This window comes from Bos taurus, chromosome 9, assembly GCF_002263795.3.
Source record: "Bos taurus isolate L1 Dominette 01449 registration number 42190680 breed Hereford chromosome 9, ARS-UCD2.0, whole genome shotgun sequence".
Lineage (NCBI taxonomy): Eukaryota > Metazoa > Chordata > Mammalia > Artiodactyla > Bovidae > Bos > Bos taurus.
The window spans coordinates 73,954,141-73,970,142 of NC_037336.1; the positions used below are offsets into that span (position 1 = coordinate 73,954,141).

Genomic DNA, 16,002 nt, shown 5'->3' on the forward strand with positions numbered 1-16,002 from the left:
GTGGATCAACCCTCCAATGGTGTGTTCACCTGAAGCAGAAGGGCTATCATTTCACAGCAATACCATGCAAGATAATGAAAAAAGAAGTTGAATAATTTATTCCTTTAAAAGAAACAAGAGAAACTCACAGTGTGAACATGTAACTCACCAAAACTGAGGCCACATCTTGTATATTATCGAGAAAGGGCATCTATATAACTCAACAATAACAAGAAAGCTCCACTTATCCACCGTCTGAGGTCTTAATTCATTTGTTGCTTCCTTTGAGAGGAATCTGTGACCAGCCCTTATGGTTTCTTGAAGCATTTCTTGAGAAAACTTTTTATCCTCAACAATAAAGGATAGAAGTTTCTGCTATTTAAAGGGACTATTAAGTTTTGTGTTTCTAAGTCATGAATGCGGTTTCTGTTTTTGCAAGTCATGTTATAACCTTTTTATGAACAAATTAAAATTTTGAAACAAGAAAATCAAATCAGTAAAGCTTGTATTTTCAAAACTTCACCCCTGATCATCATACCTCCCTAGTATTGAGATTCCTAATGGAGGCCAACCTGAGACATTCATAGCTTTAAATTGTCAGGTTCTTGGCTCACCCACTCTAAGGTCCCTGCTATGCCCACTCACACAGCAGGTTTGGAGCTCCTGCCTGGACCCCAGCTGTGCTCTGGTTTCAGCACGTTTGAGATGGAATAGGGAAGGATGTCACTAGTCAGGCACACCGTTTGCAGTTTTCTTCTGTCCCACTGCTATGTCCCCAGATCATTTAGAAAATACCATTTTTATGCTTTCTGTTGTTTACCTCACAAGCCAACCTCATCAAGCTCACACTTTGGGGTCATTAAGTTCAATGAGGTATAAGTGTAAAATTCACTTGAAGTTACTGAAATTCTGAGTTCAAAACAATTTTAAATGAAAGCAAATCCATATTGTCATGTATGGGTCTTAGGTTTCTATGTTCAGGGGAATAGTTTGTGCTGGATATGAAGGTAAATAGTAAAGATGTACTGCAGAGGTGGCTATAGAGTACTTACTATATACTCCTTTTTACCAATATTTGCACTTTTATTACAAATAGTAGCAAATTATTACTGCAAATAATTTGGTTTTCCCAAAAGATTGTATCAATTAACCCTTTTCCAGTTTTATATAGGTTCTCTTTAACTTTTTTGTTCTGAAAATCTTGGCTTTTATTTTCAAGTACATAATAGCCAATTTTATTTTTTAATTAATTTTTATTGGAGTATAGTTGTGTTAGTATATCTTGTGTTATTTTCTACTGTATAGTAAAATGATTCTGTCACGGGGACAAGTGTGGACCCTGTTAAGCACCAAATGGTTATAAATGTTGCTTTCTTCTTTCCTTCACCCTTAAGGAGTTTGAAATTTCAAACTCCCATCCCCCTCCTTCTTAAAAAATTTAGTCATAAGATTTCTCTCAAGTTCAGATAGACCTCAAAGATTATACAACTATATCAAAGAATATACACTATATCAGTCGTGTCCGACTCTTTGCAACCCCATGGACTGTAGCCTATCAGGCTCCTCCATCCATGGGATTTTCCAGGCAAGAGTGCAGGAGTAGATTACCATTTCCTTCTCCAGTGGATCTTCCCGACCCAGGAATCGAACCTGGGTCTCCCGCATTGCAGGCAGATGCTTTACCGTTTGAGCCACCAGTGAAGCTATATATTACACTAAGCTATACTTACAGTATATAGTAAATACTTTAAATACGGGTAATGAACTGATGTTAAAGGCAGAAGGAAGTGGGAGAGAAATGATCTCTCATTGCACAATTAATGCATGAAGTATGGCAAGTTCCGCAAAAGATTTTATTTTTCAAAGTATAATGAAAACATTAGTTACAAAGAACCAAGAAGAAACTACATAAAATGATCAATGTTGATTCACTTCTTAGTTCATTTGCTAACTTCTTTCTGGGAAATGCTAAATGCTGGAGGGGGAAAGTTTCTCAAAAGAGTTCCCAATCAGACTTGGTGCCTCTTCTTTCCCTTATAATTTTACAATTTGAATTTTCAGTGGCTCTGCTTTTGTTTCATGTGTGATTCCTTTCATGTTAATTGGTGTCATATCATTTTCATAGAAGTATGTATTTTCTTACCTGCCATGGCTTAGAAAGGGATGTTCATATTGTCATGTTTCTGGTTGAAATCTTTTATTAAATTGTTTCAAGTGATCATCAGTTTTCAAAGCAACAGAATACCATAAAATCAATATTTTGCTAACATTCAACATGAGCACAGGGAGACTTGCTTTCTGGTCCTACTTCTGAAAAATTACCTGGGTACTCTCAGAACTTGCTTCATCTTTTAGACTATAATTTATAGTTTTTCTGCCAAGTAGCAATAAAAATATCTGTTCCTTCCAGCCCAGAGGTTGTCCTGGTGATGCAGAATGTGATGTTCTGTGAGGAGACATTGCCTGCTATAATGCTCTAGTTATGGCATATGCATTAATAAATTAACAAATAAATAATAAACAACTGAAAATAAGCAAGTTGATGATGAACAATAATATAGTAATAAATAGTAAATTATTTATTGATGACATGAACAGTGTTTAGAAAAGCAATTGAAAAGATAAACCATTATGTGAGGGCAATTTTTTAAAATATTAAATACAGTCTTCAAAATTGTGTTGTGCCTCAAAGGCATCATCTACTATTTATTCAGCAGATATTTACTGAGCATCTGCTATATGCGAGGACTGTGCTAGGCACTGGGGATGCAAAGGCCAGTGAAGCACAGAGGGTTTCCAGTCCAGGCAGAGACTCAAGTCCCAAACCACAAAATATGCAATGCTAGCTTGAGAGTGACAAGTGATATAAAAGGAATTTCAGAAGATGAAGAGAGTGCATGCAACTGGCATATGATGACACATAGACTGAGCTATGCAAAGACCAAGAAAGAGGCAGCGTTCTAGGTGGATACATGACCATATTTAAAAGCCTAGATACAGGAAAGTTGAGGAGTGAAGAAGGAAGGACGTGTTTCAGGCCACAAGGAGTGTGAAAGGATAAATTAGGAAGGAATTTGAGGCTTTACTGTAGACAGTTTGACTGTTAGCATCCACTCTAAAAAGGACAGAAATACCAAATGATAGAGCATCATGGTCTCTTTTGTTTAGTTGGTTAGAGAGTATTTTTTAACTTTGATAGAGAGTATTATAGAATATTCTATATCTAGCTTCTATTGGGCAGTATTGATAGAGCTTTTCACCAAATATTTGTGAAATTAAATCATTTTAACCTTATGTGATGAAAGTGAAAGAGGAGAGTGAAAAAGTTGGCTTAAAATCAACATTCAGAAAACTTAAGATCATGGCATCCGGTTCCATCACTTCATGGCAAATAGATGGGGAAACAACGGAAACAGTGCAGAATTTACTTTGGGGGCCTCCAAAATCACTGCAAATGGTGACTGCATGAAATTAAAAGACGCTTGCTCCTTGGAAGAAAAGCTATGACCAACTTAGACAACATACTAAAAAACAGAGACATTACTTTACCAACAGGCTTCCCTTGTGGCTCAGCTGGTAAAGAGTCCATGGGGTTGCAAAGAGTCGGATGCAACTGAGTGACTTCACTTTCACTTTAGCAACAAAGGTCTATCTAGTCAAAGCTATGATTTTTCCAGTAGTCAAGTATGGAACGGTAAGTAATAATAACAACATTATAATGTACCATATTAGGTTTGTTAAGGATCAAATAGCATAATAAATATTAAAGCACTCAGTAAACTGTTAGAGGTTCTAGAAATATAAATGTTATTTATTAGTAGCAATAGCTAAAATGTTCTAAGTGCTTTCATTTCATTTAATATTAGTAGTGTTCTTTATGCAGACCGACAGCTTTGGCATGTTTTCTGTTTCAGTTTGCTTCAAGTAAATAGATATTTTCAAGAACATGTTTGTAATCTAGAAATAAGTGCATCATCTTCATAGGTTATTAAAGAAAGATTAGTGTAAAGACTATTTTATTTGTACTTAACTTTGTAAAACTGAAGATCTATATTCAAAGACAGAAGTTTTCAAGTTATTTAACTGTGATTTACCAAGATTAAAAACTTTGGGAATTTGAATTAATTTTTACTTACACTTATGAAGCAGTTCATTCTTATTGTGGGAGCACATCATCTCACTCCTCTTATATGCATATGCTTCCCTGGTGGCTCAGTTGGTAAAAATCTGCCTGTAGTACAGGAGACGCAGGTTCGATCCTTGGGTAGGGAAGCTCCCCTGGAAAAGAAAATGGCAACCCACTCTAGTAGTTTTGCCTAGGAAATCTCATGGACAGAAGAGCCTGGTGGGTTACAGTCATGGGGTCACAAAAATTGGGCACAACTTAGCAGCTAAACCACTACCATGTCCAAGGATGATAGTTTCTAACTCTTAGAAGATAAAAAATTGAAACTTGGACATTCCCAAGGAATGGTAAAGAAGGCATTCTCCTCATCACTCACCCAGGGCCCTGGTTTGTTTTATTTTTCAATGTGCCTGTCATCAAATGACATGTTTTATGTTTCTTTGTTTATCATTCTCTCCCAGCCTCATGGTACCACCCATCCTTATAAACAGAATGTAAATGCAAATATCATGAAAGCAAGGAATTAGTTTATCTACTGCTAAGTGTCCAGCATCTGGAACAGTGTCCAGCCACCTAGCCCCTCATTAGAGCTTAATATTTGCTGAATGGATACCTGCCAATGCATTTGTCGAAATAACATAATCATCTATAAAGTGTAGGCCAGATGTGTCAAATGCTGATGGGTATGGCATTTAAAACCATGTGCTAACTCAGCCAAAGAATGGGTCAGCTCTTAAGAAAACTAAGTGGCAGTTCCCCAAGCATATTGCTCTGGGTTAGAGGATGTAAAGTGCATAGTTCTCCACAAATAGGCAATTAGAACCTACCTATAAGAATAGGTAATTATCAGATATTTCTTGAGCATTACGCTATGCCCAGTCCTCTGCTAGGATTCCTGTGAAAGCTGATGTAATAATGCATCTCTAGGTAGAATCCCTGTCACCACCATTTGTCCAGAGACAATGTCATTTCTGTCTTGACCCAAAAATAATGTTGGGCTTTTTATTGGAAGAAATACAGCTTTTAATAGTATTCCACTGTAAATATTTTTTTATAGATTATATACTTTTTTAGAGATTTTTTTTTTTGGCTGTACTGGGTCTTCATTGCTATGCAGGCTTTTCTCTAGTTGTGATGAATAGGGGCTTCTCTTCCTTGTGGTGGTAAGTATATGTCTACTAATGTGTATCAATTATAAACATTCACAAATATGGAAGTTATCAAAGAATGAGACAAACTAATTTATATTATAAAAAAGATAATTTTAGATAAAATAAATATTTGCTCCAATTATATCTTTGAGCTATAACATTTTGTCATATCTAAATGCCAAAAGATATTTTTATCAACTTCCCAAAAGATTAGTCCCGATGAGATAGCTAACTGCAGGTAAAAAAAGCACAGTTTCCATAAGCCCAAAGCTTGCACACTGACAGATCAATGCAAGTTTTCAACTTTTGTGAGGCTAACTTGGACACTATCAAAAAGTAATTACGGATTTTTTTGCTCCAAAAATCTTAAAGGCAATCTAAACGTAGGTTATATACAGTAATAAGCAAATGCAAAGAATTTGTTTTTGCCGACTTTTGGGTAGTCAATCATGTATGAGTTTAATACTTTTGGTTTGCAGCCAAAATTTAAAACTTTTTATGACTTGCAACTTAATGAGATAGTTAACATTACGATATCTTATATATCATCATTTTTATCTTTAACTAAATTCTGGACTCTGAAGTTTCTAATTCTATGTAACACAGTAGAAAATTTATTTCTGAAAGAGGTTGTCACATTTCTAAGTATAAGAAAATAATACCAGAAACGCTAACAGAGTGTAGAACTTGATAAGATTGGGGAACATCAGTATTTTCATATTTCAGTGATCAGATCAGATCAGATCAGATCAGTCGCTCAGTCATGTCCGACTCTTTGCAACCCCATGAATCGCAGCACGCCAGGCCTCCCTGTCCATCACCAACTCCCAGAGTTCACTCAGACTCACGTCCATCGAGTCAGTGATGCCATCCTCATAAACTAAAAATCTGAAGGTTTTTGCATTATGTGTAGTAAGCGTATGAAAAAATTTCTCATACCAAGCTTCCTCCTAAGATTATATTGCAGAAATTCAAGAAGTACTTGAATTGTATTCTGCCGGACTACAAAATGCAGAGTGGGTTATAAAGACAAAACCTATGAAACTACGTAAGTCATTTGCCAAATATTAGGATTGAAGCTGGCAAGAAGTAAGGGTGCTTACTGGGGCTTCCTAGGAGGTGCAGTGGTGAAGAATCCACCTGCCAATGCAAGAGATGCAAGAGACATAGGTTTAATCTCTGGGTCAGGATAGGAAATGGCAACCCACTCCAGTATTCTTACCTGGAGAATCCTATGGACAGATGAACCTGGAAGGCTATATATAGTCCATGGAGTCACAGAGAGTTGGACACAACTGAGCACATGTTCAGGCAGTAAAGTGCATATTAAGCACAATTTGTTGGGGTCTGAAAAGGTAGCACAGTTACAAGGGTAGACCTTGAGACCATAAGGCTGCAGCTGGCATTTGCTAGCAAATATTGTTTTGAGAACAGCTAGTAAGGCAATGGCACCCCACTCCAGTACTCTTGCCTGGAAAATCCCATGGATGGAGGAGCCTGGTAGGCTGCAGTCCATGGGGTCGCTAAGAGTCGGACACGACTGAGCGACTTCGCTTTCACTTTTCACTTTCATGCATTGGAGGAGGAAATGGCAACCCACTCCAGTGCTCCTGCCTGGAGAATCCCAGGGACGGGGGAGCCTGGTGGGCTGCCGTCTATGGGGTCGCACAGAGTCGGACATGACTGAAGTGACTTAGCATAGCATAGTAATGTCCTTGAGTGTGATACAGTTCAGAATATTCAGCTCTCAGTGATACAAGAATGTGTCTGAAACCACATCCACCGTGGCCACCTACTTCCATTTTGGATGCCTGAATCACAGTTACTCCATTTCGATTTTTAAATGCTTTCTTTTCTTTAATGGTTCAAACAAATAGGCCACAAACAAGCTGTTTTGGTTAGCTCAAAGTTCAAGGTGAATTATGTATAAGCCAGAATGACTTCCTCATACCTCAATATGTGAAAATTTCTTCCATCAATACAAACTTCCAGTTATGAGATTAATAAGTCACAGTGTTCTATCGTTTAGCATAGTGAGTATGGTTAATAAAGCTACTATATATACTTGAAATTTCCTAAAACAGGAGATCTTGTATTCTTACCACAAAACAAAAATGGTAACTTTGTCAGGTGATGGATGTGCTAATTAATGTCACTGTAGTAACCATTTCACACAGACTCAGACAAAACTGAACACACACACATATATTAAAACATCAGGTTGCAAACCTTTTAAAGATTATATTGTGCAACCTAAATGCATACATTTTAAAGCCTTACCTCAGTAGAGCTGGAAAATGTTTTAAAAACCATAAAATTATATTGCAGTGTCAAGAAAATGCATTTGAATATTTTGTCTTCTTTTAGAAAATCTAATACTTGGAAAACAGAGTTGAACATTTTGGAAGTACATATTGAATTCAAAAGTACATTTTCCACATTTCTCAGGAAAAGTTTAACATCTTATTTCCAAATTACTACTTTCTTTATAGAACAGGTTTGTTAATAATTAGTTCCACCAGGCAGTCATCGGGAAAAGTACCTTACTTTATCTGTTATTTTACTTTTTGTATGAGACTTCTTTCATGGATCATGTTTACAAGATGATCGATAATGAAATGCGAGGATGGTTTTGGGCAACAGTATATGAATGAATATGATCATGTTGTGGGTAGTCTAGGAGACATTCCTAGACATTTGGAACTTGGTCATCCCAGAGCCTAAAGCAAATCTGTATTTGAAGATTACTTTTTTCGTATATTGCTTTCATAGTAATTTAAGGCTGAAAGTAGCTTTGAGAGTCAAGTAGGAGAAGGAGCCAGTAATTTCTCTCAACCTAGTCCTCCATCTGGACTCCTGAAGTTCAGGGTCAGGTCTCAAACTTGTAACTACACAGAGTTGTATGAAATTTTAAGCCATTACAATAAGTAAAGGATTTTTCCCTGTAGCAATTATACTGTTAGAAATGGAGCAGTATCTGATTTACTTTTTTTTGAAAAGAAACAGTTTGAGTGTCAATTTTCTTTGCATTCTTGTAGGAAAAACTTATTGGAAGATTCATTTCAAATGTGAGCGTCTTTAAAAAAGCAACTTTTCAATTAATTTAGCATTGGTAAATGGAAACTAATCTGTGTACATGTGTCCAAGCTTATATATATCAATAGCTTGCTATTCCTCAACAGTTGAAATATGTAGTTAGTATATTGACTAGCACTTCTAGTTCCTCTGCTATTAGTTTATTTAGCTATTGATTTATTTAGGTAGAAAGTTCTTTTCTTACATTTTTATTGAAGGTTAGCTTAAATTCTGATAAATATCCAGTTCTTAGATGTACACTTCATTCTTACAAAGTTAACACATCCATGTAAAACCACACAGATCAATGTAGACAGCTTCCCTCGTACCACCTCCCGGATATTACCTCCCAGAGATCCAGACTCACTGACTTCCATCACCATCCCCTAACTTTGAAATTTTTAAAAATAGAATCAGATAGTGTATTCTTTTTTTCATCAGTTTCTTTAATTCAGCATTGTCTGTAAGATTCATCCATTCTGCTGCATAGCTGTAGTTCATTCCTTTTCTGTTTCTTTTGCTATAGAGTAGAGGTCAGCAAATAACAACCTATGGGCTAAGATTGGCCCGTCACTTGTTTGTATATAAAATTTTAGTAGAATACGGCCATGCCCTTTCATTTATATATTGTCTAAGGCCATTTCTACACTGCCTTGGTAGAGTTGAACAGTTGTGTTAGCCAGCATATGATTTCCAAAGCCTAACATATTACAGAAAAAGATTTCTGAGCACTGCTATAGAATGTTCCAGAGCACGTGTATGTGCATGTGAATATTAATTCTAGAGGTAATGAACACTTGGCTATCCCTAGTTTTGGACTATTACAAATATTAATAATACAGCTGTGAATATTCTTGTGCACAAAATTACACATTTTCTCTTGAGTACTTACCCTGGAATTGCAACTGGTGGGTCATAAGGTGTGTATATGTTCAACTTTAACTGATTTTGTCAAATAGTTTTCCATAGTGACTGTACCAATTTACTTCCCACCAGCTGTGTATGAAAGTCCCAGAAATAATTTAACACGTGATAATTATCATTAAGTACAAGTTGGAATGCATAATTCATCATTCAACTCAATACAAACAACATTTCATGTAACAGACTTTAATGACGATCACAATACATTTATGTAAATAAATCATCCAATTCATAATAGTAGTAATAAAGCAGGTATATTTTATTTTTTCATTTTCAGTAAACATACATGAGTTGATGGAGTTTGTTGCATAAAACAAATTTATAGTTATTCTTTGTTGAACACTTAGAATTAAATGTCCCACAAGTGATCCTAGGAAATGCCTCCCCACCCACAGTGGAACCATAAACAAAACCCCAGTTCATAAATTCCCTTTTCTGTTGAGATAATTAATTTCCATTTCTTATTTTACTAAAATAATACACATCCATCTTTTTTATAGATCTGAAGTTACATTAAGTTATAAAATAAAAGTTATGATATGAAAATTATAGTTAAAGCTTCTAATTGTGAAAAATCAACAGGCTAGCCCCTCACTATGAAATCACATAGCATAGTGATTCTAAACTTAACCCTCATATGTTGTTTCTGTGGGTTTGCTCACACTTGCTTTAGGAATGAAGCAAAAAGCATTTTCATTTTGCTCTTTTTAGCAGTTTCCTTCAGTATGAAGCATGTCCAGGTGATGATAGGAAGGTCACCATTGCTCAATATCAGAACTGAGTCAAATGAAAGAATTATAATTTCCCTATACTCAAGAAACACTTTTGGCTGCCTGGATAATGGGATCATAGATGATTTTTATTTCCTTCCTTTTGTCTCTTTATGTTTTCCAAGTGTTCAACAAAGACTACACACTCATTTTGCAATCAAAGAGACTTTAGGTAGTTTTCTGGTTTCTGAGGATACAAAGATTTTTGTAGTTATTTGCTCTACTAAACCCTACACCTGACAAGTGTCAAAATTTGAACACTTACTCTGGTGGCAAACTAGTTGTAAATGGAGGGGTATTTTCAACAGAAGCTGTGCCTTGGGATAACCAACTGCTACACTACTCTGATTGCTACTTCTTGGAGATAAGTTGGGTTTTTGTTGAACTCTCTCACAGAGTCACCTTCCCTCAAATGAATGGACTTTCTGAGATCGGCCATTCCCTTTGCAGAATACATGTTACATCTGTGCCTTGTGTCATAGGTAAAAAGTGCCACCCATTGACACACAGCCCATGAAACAGCACTGACGTTGCAAAACGATAGGAAAGTCAAGTAACTGAGGCTTGTGGTTCCATGGCAAATGAAGCTTTCCAGAACAAGCGCTAAGAGCCTGTCGCTCCAGGGATGGGAGAGGGCTTGTTAACAATGTAGAACAAAATGCTGTGGAACTTCCTTGGGTTCTCAGAATTGTTAGATGTAGTACACACACAGACACGCATGCGTGCATGAACACACATACACACTCAACCTGCCTCCTCCCCAGAGACCCCATCAAGGTGGTACAAGAGGTTTTTCAATTATTTCAAGAGACTGCAGCTTTCATTAGACTAAAAGACAACTGCTCATTTCCAAGTTCAAGATCTCTATTTTGTTCCTTTCTTCTCAACTGGGACCCAAAAAGCACAAGGTTTTAATCTAAGAGAATAAAGGTATATAAGCAGTTGTTTTGCACAACCAGTTAGTTTACTTTCAGTATTTGGAGAAAAGAAAAGGATAAATGTTTAATAGCTCTAAGTGTCCTAAAGTGTCTCAAATAAAGGAAGATTCTGCTAATGTAAAACCATATAAAGAGCTACACATATACTGTGTTTTGCCAAATATAAAAGATTGCATATGTGTGTGTAGGGGAAAATTTAGCAGTAGGAAAAAAATTTAACTTTACTTGATTCATCATATTTTCCTGCATTTTACAGCTCTCCTACCATCTACATACATTACTTTTATTAATATTTTTACTCTTTTGCAAACTTCCCTGGTGGTCCAGGGGTTAAGGGGTTAAGATTCCATGCTTCCGCTGCATGGGGTGCAAGTCCAATCCCTGGTTGGAAGTGTATGTATGTCTGTGTGTCTGTGATGCATGTATTACTCTTATAATAGAAAAACCACAAACATGAAGAAGGACCTTAGGCAGTGAAGCTACGTTGTGTGATCCTATAATGGTAGATACATGTCATTACAAATTTGTCCAAACCCAGAATGTGCATCACCAAGAGTGAATGTAATGTAAAATTGGAACTTTGGGTGATAATGATGTGTCAGTGTAGGTTCATTGATTGTAACAAATGTACCCCTCCAGTGGGGGATATCGATTATGGTGGGAGCTATGTATATCTGGGTCAGGGGGTGATTCTGGTAACTATAAACAGCTAAAAAGGGATAAAAAGGCGTGGGGGGAAGGCTGAAAGCAGTGTGTTATTGTGCTTTGGTGAGCTCTGCAGAGGTTCTGAGAGGCTGTCCAGGGGGACTTTGGTATCAAACTTCCCTGAGAACTTAGAGACAAGTGAGCATTTGTTCAGGCTCTATCATTTAGTTTATTGTTTTATCACAGGAAAATTAAAAATGTGTTGTGACCCCTTTAGCAATGTCTTTGTTTTTTAAATAACAAGATTATTTTCTGGGTTCATTTTTTAAGTAAACCATCCACTGGAAGGAAATTCAGTGACTTCCCTAAAAATCCACAGCTTCTGAATCTTATCCATACCCATTGTCATTACATAGAGCAGAGTTAAATAGTACTACTATACTAAGATTTCTAATGTCTGCTTATACACTAATGATTAGAGAAAGAGAAATTGTGTGGCATTTTGCTTGTAATATGAGCCTGGTTAATCCAGAATTTATAACGCATAATATTCTATAACTACATGATTTGCTAATGTGATTTGCCCAATAAAAATGGATATTGAGTCTTATAAGTCTGTATACGCTTCTACACATTAGAAAAACAGCAGAGAATAAAACAAACAAAATTCCTACCCTAACAGAACTTAGATTCTAGTGGGATATGACGGTGGGGGGAAGGAGTGGTAATTAATACAAATCTTATACTTTTAATTTTATATTTTAATTTTGTACATCTTCATTGTAAAGATCTTGTACATCCTCATTTTAAAGAGGACAATGGAAGAAATTCTACTGAGGAAGAAATCAGGCAGGGTGCCTACAAGGATGGGGCAAAGATGGAGGAGGTAGAGGCAGTGGTACAGATTTTAACTAGAACTGCCAAAGCTTTCCCTGAGAAGTGGGCATTGCCAGGCCCTGCAGAAGAGTACCCTGAAGCAGCCCAAGGAGCAGAGGGAGAAGAGTGTGCAGAGGCCCAGGGATGTAGAGGAGGAGCTGAGAGGTCCTGGAGACAGATCCTATGTGTCATTGTGAGGCCTCTGGATTTGCTGAAGATGAGGAACCAACAGAAATGTTTGTGCACTGGTGTCACATGAGTGGACTTCCATTTTAAAATACTGGATTTTTTTTTTTTTTTATAACATGTTAAAAAAGATAACAAAGTAAGGAAAGAGTGCTTGCATCATAGTTTTAGAGAAGTATATTCTCACTGGACTGAAATAGGTACTTGTAAGAATGTATTTAGGAAAATAACAGTGAACAGATTTAACACTACATGTTCCAAATAATTGAAAGGATTCATGTTTATCTAACTTATCAGTAGAAAACTCAACTAGAGGAAGTATCACTTTAAAGTGGTTAGGATTTAGAAAGAAAAGGTGATTGGCAATCTCATCTCTAGAAAAATTTCCCTTCTTAGGGGAATTCTTTATTTGAGTTGTCTTTAGAGTGGCTTTTTTAATGGAAGGGGCTATCTCTGTGTTTCTTTCTTAGACTCTTTACTTTCTAAAATAGTAGGTTGGAATCACAGCTAATGGTCTGCTCAGGAAACCAGTTTTACTAAAAACTAAAGGAAAGGGAAACCTCTCCTTTTTCAATTATCTTTAAAAGTAAGTGCTTGCAAGTATGAACAGAGTTAAGCATGACCTGAGAGTCATGGCAAAGAACGGACACACTGGATTCTTGGAAAGTGATGCACCCACCACCCACATCGTGCCATTGACCTAGACTAGTATGTGAACAGCGCCCCCTGGAGTTGCAACGTGGGCCCTGAGAAGGATGAAATAAGTTGTTACAGTCTTGTTGGCTCCTCTGAAGCCCACTTTGTCTGAAAGCCATGGACTGACGCCAGTGTTTTCTTTGACTTATTCAGTTAGAAATGAATATACCAGAATTTCTCTGTTCCCATTCACTTTAATTTTACCTCAAAAGAAAAAATGTGTGAGAATTTCTTTAGAAAAAACAGTATAGAATTTATAACATAACTCAGAGAAAGAGTCCCAAAACATATACAATTTCCCATGCCATTTACAGTGATAACCGAGCATCTACTGTAATCCTAGAACTAAGCTTGGTAGTAGAGATAGGAAGAAATAGTAGGTCCCCATCCCCTAACCTTCTTATTTTCTAACATTATACCATCCTACTCTTCAGCTTTATAAGCGAAAGGCTATAGTAGCAGAGAATGGGACATGATTGGTCCCTTCTCTGTAGTGGTATTTTTCTTTAAAATGTGCGTACACATACACACATTAGTCCAAGATCTCATCCCCTTAGAGTTGTTTCATTCTAATCCTGGTGAAGCACTGATGGGCCCAGAAAACTCTAATAAATATGTTTGATTGAGAGTCCAGAGATTTAATTCCATGTCCTTCCTCTTCCTCTAATACTGTCACAATCTCTTTCGATCTCAAATTCTTTGTCCTTCAAATGTTCCCAACAAAGTCCCCTAACTAATGCCTACTTTACATTGTTTATAAGTTTGCAGATAAAGTGGTAGGCAGTAAAGCACATGGGAAAAACACTGTCTAGACCAACGTAAGGTCACTTTTTAAAAACTATTCTTTGGGAGTTCAGAGGCTAAGATTCCATGCTCCCTGTGCAGGGAGCCCAAATTCCATCCCTGGTCAGAGAACTAGATCCCACATTCTGCAACTAAGAGTTTGCAAGTAAAAGATCCCACATGCCACGACTAAGACCCAGTTGCAGCCAAATAAATAATAAAGTAAATAAATATTTTTAAAAAGAAACTGTGGTAGTCAAGCAAACCAGCCTTTGCTTTAACTTGCCTTCAGTGAAAGATAACTAATTGAACAGACTTGCCATCACCAATATTTCAACTGTTGAAAAAGCTGAGACAATGATCTGAAGGAAACAGTATTGAAACCTGTGACCTGGGATCAGAAGTAACAACTTTTCTACTATCAGGCACCACTAGCAGACTTGGCCAGCGAATATCCCTGGAGTAAATTTCCTGATGAACTTTATAGGGTTTATGTCCACATTTGTCCGTTTTAAAAACCACCAATACTGAATGTGTATTAAATTAGATGGTTTGGCTTATCTTTATTTCCAAAAATACATACTGACCATGTAGGAAAGTTTTTGGCAGAATGAACAGTGGGATAAAGAGGTGGCAATAAGACATCAGGGGAGGAAGGCCATAAATGATAGCAAAAGGGAGCCGAGGCACAGAGGTTGGACCTGAAGACCCACTGAGACTGCAAATCTCCAAGCTAAAGTAGCTGCGAAAAAAAGAAAGTCAGTGACTCTTGAGGAAATACTCTGTTCAGAAGACTTGGCAAGAATACTGTGGCTTTTGAAGAAAGGCCTGCTTTGGACCACACTGAAGCAGATTTAAATTCATTTTGAGACAAATGACTCAAGAACTTCCATTTAAAATGGACTTTTCATACACATCATATACACATATTAAAATATATATTTTTTCTAGGGACAGCTATAAAGAGAAGCTTCTAACCAGAAGCTAGGAAGTTCTAGGAAGAACTAACCAGAGCTCACTGGTACTTAACTGTATTTCAGGATCTTCCTTGGCTCATTAAGAGCAAAGAGGTCTCATAGATAAAAAGATAAGGTCACTAGTTTATAAGCAAAGCTTGAAATGTTGTTCCATCTGTGCTGAGTATACTGCCAATATTTTATAGTAAGATCAGAGTTTTAAAAGTTTCTTAGATTTCAAAAACTTCAAGTTCAGAAGTTCTAGCCAGTAACAGCTATACAATAAAATAACTATAAAGCCTATATTATTTCATGTTTTGGAAAGTTTAGTGAAGCTGCCAGTTGTATCACTCTCAGCCATTCTTAATGTACTATATAATGGAAAATAACCCATGGCTATTCCAGTGAGAAAGGAGGGGAGATGGGATGAAAGGGAAGAAAAATAACCCAAGTGGGAAAATTATGAAGAGTGAATTTATAAAATACTATGCTATAGTCAACAGTAGCCTGAGTGTTTACTAGAGAAAATAATTAACTCAGTAACAAAAAATGACCTATCTTGTACCAAAAGTCCAGATATTTATTGTTTTAGCAAATGTTTATTTACTACCTACTATGCACCAACTGTTCTCTGCACAGGAGGAAATAGCCATAAGTAAAGTAAACCTAAACAGCACATTAAAAAGCAGAGACATCACTTTGCCAACAAAGTTCCATATAGTCAAAGCTATGGTTTTCCCAGTAGACATGTATGGATCTAAGAGCTGGACCATAAAGAAGGCTGAGTGCCGAAGAATTGATGCTTTCTAATTGTGGTGCTGGGGAAGACTCTTGAGAGTCCCTTGGACTACAAGGAGATCCAACCAGCCAATCCTAAAGGCACCATTGTCTTTAGAT

General features: G+C 36.8%; 1 protein-coding gene across 4 annotated transcripts in view; it reads left to right on the forward strand.

The window, feature by feature from the left end:
• The window catches only part of PDE7B (phosphodiesterase 7B), a 380,722-nt gene that overhangs the window by 138,125 nt on the left and 226,595 nt on the right, over positions 1–16,002 (forward strand). Inside the window, exon 3 of one of the 4 annotated variants that reach the window (XM_059889704.1) lies at positions 1–16,002. This exon is cut by the window's right edge and continues 61,881 nt beyond it. The exons of the other annotated variants lie outside the window; for them this stretch is intronic. The gene's annotated coding sequence lies outside the window, so the exon portion shown is untranslated. 4 annotated transcript variants of the gene reach the window in all.